Source organism: Triticum dicoccoides, chromosome 7B (genome assembly GCF_002162155.2).
Source record: "Triticum dicoccoides isolate Atlit2015 ecotype Zavitan chromosome 7B, WEW_v2.0, whole genome shotgun sequence".
Taxonomy (NCBI): domain Eukaryota; kingdom Viridiplantae; phylum Streptophyta; class Magnoliopsida; order Poales; family Poaceae; genus Triticum; species Triticum dicoccoides.
In genome coordinates, this window is record NC_041393.1 from 657,317,279 (window position 1) to 657,323,392 (window position 6,114).

The following is a 6,114-nucleotide window of genomic DNA, read 5'->3' on the forward strand; positions in this document are numbered from 1 at the left end:
TTCAGGTGCTGGGTTTTTGTTTTTTTTAAAGGAGGGGGGGGGGGGTTGGGGGGTTTTGGGGGGTTAATTTAGGTGTTTCATGTATTGTGTTAGCTAGCTAATTAATACAGAGAAGTGTCCTCTCTTATCTCCGTGCTTGGTCGACGCTACGTATTATACGTATAGAGAGGACTAGACACGCTAGCTAGTAAGCAAATGAAGGAAACAGAAGATCGTCATGAACATATGCATACAGAGAGAAGTGATATCGACCACCTCTCCTTCTTTGAGATATTGGTCGAACAACAAGTTCTTGTATATTTATCCGACGCTACTGGCTACATATATAGAATATAATTATCTCTTACAATATAATCTCCTAATTCCAAGTGAACTCAGGGTCCACATAGTATTCTCCGTCTTTAGCGATCACGTGGTCAAGAAAGAATGCCGCCAATTCCTCTTGAATTCCTCGCATAGGATCTGGTGGTAGAAATTCATCCCGCATCCGAAATATCTAATTTGAAGAAGGGGGTCAATACCTATATATGAATAAATGAAACTGAACACAAATGATGGTAATAAAATAAAATTGTGAATATTATTATTTACACACTTCATATTGTTTGTCGGAGTAGCCCCGCTCACAGGTCGTGTGGCGGATGGACTCGCAAATGTAGTATCCACAGTAATTATTCCCTTGTTCCTGCCACAACCACTTTACAAGAAATAGAGGTCAATCAAACTGATAATTAGCAAGCATGCTAAATGGTATTGATGAAACTAGCGCTTGAATCACTAGGAGATGCGTGGAACATGCTACTATAGTACTTACTTTCGGGTGTCTAAATTCCAGCTTCTTCGGCAGTCCCGGAGTTTTTGAGGTGAATTTATTTCAAACCCTGCCAGACAAAGAAAACAATTATTTGATATCAGGAAATGAACAAATTGAAGTTGCCTATATGGTGCGACAATGATCGATTTAACTTACTTCTCTAGAATTGCAGTCATGTCCGAATACTCCTTGGGATCTTTTCGTCTCGAGTCTAAGACGGTTACTACTCCCTGCTCAAGCTTAATCTCTAGGAGAATATAGTGGAAGCTGCGCACGCATGCATAACTCATCAATTACATTACTATAACCTCGACTAATAAGGGAAACCGAATATGCACAAGACAGTAACACTCACTGGAATTTGTAAGGGAAGAGTATTATAGCTTTGTTTTGATTTAATATAAACGATTGTAGCAGCTTTGCCTCGGTATCTTTGGCCTGAAATTTAACCATATATGCATCTATGAGATTTGTGTTAATGAACACAATATCACCGATTTGTCTTTTCTTCAATTCGGCGATCTTCAATCTGCATAATATAGCGAGGATAATTAAAATACATGCAATGAAAGAACTGACCTATATATAGAGACTTAATGACAGAAGTACTACTACTTACAGGCAGTAGCAAGTGATCATTAACTTATCGAGGGCCTTTAGATTAAAAAACTCAAAGAACTCCTCAAATGGAACATTCAACAGTTCAATTCCAACGAGGTTATGCTCTTCTCTAACTCTCAGCGTCAAAATATTCCTCCCCTCAGACTCTCTGCAGGTTTTCATATACCAATCATGGAATCTTCGCATCATCATTGTTAGAGATCTTTCATCTTTGTTGAGAGGCTTCCCGTACTCGTATTTGTGTTCGTCCACCTCCATTATATCAAAATGTGCATCGTCGGGCAGGTAATCTCCAAGATCGTTATAACCGGGCACCATTGTCCCGCCCGGATGATTAGCGGCGACGCTAGACACCTGGAGCAGGGGGAACGATTGGTTCGCTTGTTCCTCGAGCTGGGCAACTTTTTTCCCAGCTCGTCGTTCTGCTAACTTTTGACCATTGACAGTACATCCCGACCGCTCTGCCTCGATAAATGACTTTGTAAGAATGCACTCATAGTTGCCTTTCACCAGAGACTTTGGTGGTTTCTTCAGGGCAGCCAGAGTACGCTTCACTTTTACCGGATCTATCTTCTTCTCCGGAGGTGGATTTTTCTTTGCTTTCACCCCTTCAAAGAAGTTGGTCACTTCAGCCTGCACGATCTCCGTGTTTTCCTCCTGGCTCCTCTCGTATGGTAACTTCTCTGGAGTCTTCAGAGAAGGACCGTATCTGTATTGCCTGCCTCTGGCTGTACTGCTAGACGCCGGAGCAGACGGAGCGGCTGCGGCTGTCTTTCCTTTCTTACGAGGCGGGGGAGAAGGACGACATGCCAGAGCAGCTGGAGCGGTGGTGGGTCTCTTCTGCCCTTGTTGACGAGGCGGAGAAGGAGGAGGCTGGCTGCTCGGGCGCACCAGCACAGGCAGAGAAGGAGGCGGAGTGCTGCCACGTGCCAGAGAAGGAGGCTGAGTGCCCTGATCACTCGCCGGAGGAGGAGGCGGAGTACCCTGACTTGCCGTAGGAGTAGGAGGAGGCGGAGGCGTCCAGTTCAGAAGGTTGATGAGCTCCTTCCGCACTGAGCATGAAATGCATCCCTTGTCCGGATGGGTTCAATCGGCTTGCCATCGCGCGTGATTACTGTGATCTGACACCTTTCATCCGAGCGCAACTTTTTCTTCGGGCCTCGTTTCTTTACCAAAGTTGTGCTCGATCCGGAGGCCTAGAGAAAAGAAGAAAGATGAGAGTTAATTAATATGTGTACATATGAAAACAATGAATGCATCAATTAGCTAGTCAGCAAGGGCTTAACTAATATATATACCTGGCCGGACTCGGTTCGGTCATCGGAGCCATCATCACGGTCTCCTTCTTGTACCTGCATTGGGTCACCGGAGCCATCTTAATCATAGCCTTCTTCTTGTACCGACATTAATGGGTCACCGGAGCCATCATAATCATAGCCTTCTTCTTCACTACCCCATCCTTCCAGACCATCGGTGTCGTTGAGAAACGACGTAACGACATCACTTCCTTTTGCGATTATGTCCCCCAACATCGCTTCTGTTGCTTCGTCTCGGGGGTGCTCCATAGTTTCTGCAAATATTTACAACATGGAAATTATTATTCAAACATGACATATGGGTATATATTAGTGGCAAACGTAGAACTAGCTAGCTAATCACAATAAGGAATCATATTAGTGGCCTCGACGCTGCATCTCTAGGGTTTTGGGGTGGCCTCGACAACGCTTCTAGGGTTTGGGGTGGCCTCGACACAACGCTTCAAGGGTTTGGGAAAATAATGTTATTAGGGAGAGGGTATATCAACCCCACCCCCCCCCCCTCATGTTGAAGTTATCGGGAGGGGTATATCGACAATGACATATACCCGATAAAAAATAAGAAGACAAAAGAAGAAATAAAAAGAGAAGAGGAAGAAAGGAATAGAAGAGAAGCGATCAAAGAAAAAAAAGAAGAAAAAAAAAGGAGAAGAAAAAAGGAATAGAGGAGAAGAATAAAAAACTAGAATTTTTATTATATTTTTTTCTTCTTCTCCTCTATTCTAAATTCTATTTTTTTCTTCTTCTCCTCTATTCCTTTCTTCTTCTCCTCTTCTTTTTCTTTCTTTTCCTCTTCTTCCTCTCCTCTTCTTCTCCTTTCTTCCTCGTTTTATTTTCCTTTTTCCTCTCATTCTCTTTCTTATTCTTCCTTTCCTATTGCTAGATATATAAAACTTTTCTAAAAATGAAACTAACCTAAAATGTACTAAATCAGAGAACATATATAGATAAAACTTTTCTAAAAATCTAATTTTTGCATATATGAACATATATACACAGAGAATATACAAACATATATACATTTTTATAAAAAAGCAAAAATATCATATTCTATAAAAAATTATATACATATAATCTAAAAAAACATCATATTCTATAAAAAAATCATCATATATATGAATAAAAACAATTATGATAACATCATATATATCATCATATATATGAAAAAAACACGCATATAAATCATCACATATATTAAAAAAACAAGAAATAGGGGAGGGCGCCGGCCGGACCAAGGTGAGGAGGGGCAGGGGCACGGGGTCGCCGACGGGGCAGGGGGCGCGCCGAGGCGACGGCGACTACGGGGGCGGGGCGGGGCGACGCGCGTCGGGGCAGGGCCGGGGCGACGCACCTCGGGGTAGGATGGCGAGCGGCGACAACGTCGGGCGAGGGCGACGGCGTTGGGGCAGGGCGGCGAGCGGCGACGGCGTCGGGCGAGGGCGCAGGCGACGGCGTCGGAGCAAGGCTCGACAGCGACAGCGACAGCGACGAGGAGTAGCGTAGGGGCGTCGGGGCGGAGAAGAAGTGATTTTTGCAGAAACTGCTAAGTGTTTCTTATATAGCAAAGGCTTTGGTCCCGGTTCTTGGCACCAACCGGGACCAATGCCACCCTTTAGTCCCGGTTGGTACCATCAACCGGGACCAAAGGTCTCTTTTCAGCAGCCCAAATGGCGGGAAGCAGAGGCCTTTGGTCCCGGTTGGTGGCACCAACCGGGACTAAAGGGGGGGCATTCGTACCGATTGGTGCCACGAACCGGTACCATTGCACCCCTTTAGTCCCGGTTGGTGCCACCAACCGGAACCAAAGGCCCCTGTGCTGCCCGCGTCACGGCCAAAGTTTAGTCCCACCTGCTAGTTGAGAGGGGCGTGCAGTGGTTTATAAGCCCCACTACCGCACCCCTCTCGAGCTCCTCTCCATTCCAGGCTTACGGGCCTAATTGTTACTGCTATGCCTGATGGGCCTTCTGGGCCTTCTGCGCGCCTGAATCCTGGCCCATGGATGGGTTTCTAGTTGTATTCAGGCCGTGGTGGCCTAGTTGGTGGCAAATTTTTTATTTTTACCAGTTTTTTTGTTTTCTTTTTTCTTTATTTATTTTGTTTTGTTTCTATTTACAACATAATACTTATTTATTTTATTTTATTTTGTTTATAATTACTTATTAATTTTATTTTATGATAATTCTTTTTGCTATTATAGTTTCTAACAAAAAAAGTTTTTTATGAAAATTCTTTTTGCTTTTAATGAGTTTGAACAGAAAATACTTTGATAATTATAGTTGCATCAATTTTATATAATTTTAGTTTCAATAATACTCATCTGTTACAAAGGAATTTCCATTTTTTGAACTTATTTGAACTCCATAGTTTTTCTGTGTTCAAATGCACCATTCAAAGCCACATCATCAATTTACATTCCTTTCTGACTTCATTTGTTATTTTTCATGTATTTACTGATTATTTTGAGCTATAAGACCATGAAATTGAAAAGCATTTGAAATGAACTCTGAAAAGGTCCCAAGTTGGCATGGTATCATCATTTCACCCACATAGCATGTGCAAGAAAGTACAAAGGGTTACGGCAAAAACTGGATGCACTTCGTGTACAAAATAGACAATCTCCTTCGAAGTATCAGGGTTTCATACGGAAACTCGTCTGTTACAAAGGGATTTCATTTTCTTGAACTTATTTGAACTCCATAGTTTTTCTGGGTTCAAAATGCACCATTCAAAGCCACATCATCAATTTACAACCCTTTCTGACTTCATTTGTTATTTTTCATGCATTTACTGATTATTTTGAGCTCTAAGACCATGAAATTGAAAATCATTTGAAATGAACTCTGAAAAGGTTCCAAGTTGGCATGGTATCATCATTTCACCCACCTAGCATGTGCAAGAAAGTACAGAGGGTTATGGCAAAAACTGGATGCACTTCGTGTACAAAACAGAAAATCTTCTTCGAAGTATCAGGGTTTCATACTGAAACTCGTCTGTTACAAAGGGATTTCATTTTTTAAACTTATTTGAACTCCACAGTTTTTTTGTGTTCAAAATGCACCATTCAAAGCCACATCATCAATTTACAACCCTTTATGACTTCATTTGTTATTTTTCATGCATTTACTGATTATTTTGAGCTCTAAGACCATGAAATTGAAAAGCATTTGAAATGAACTCTGAAAAGGTTCCAAGTTGGCATGGTATCATCATTTCACCCACATAGCATGTGCAAGAAAGTACAGAGGGTTACGGCAAAAACCGGATGCACTTCGTGTACAAAACAGACAATCTCCTTTGAAGTATCAGGGTTTCATACGGAAACTCGTCTGTTACAAAGGGATTTGATTTTTTTGAACTTATTTG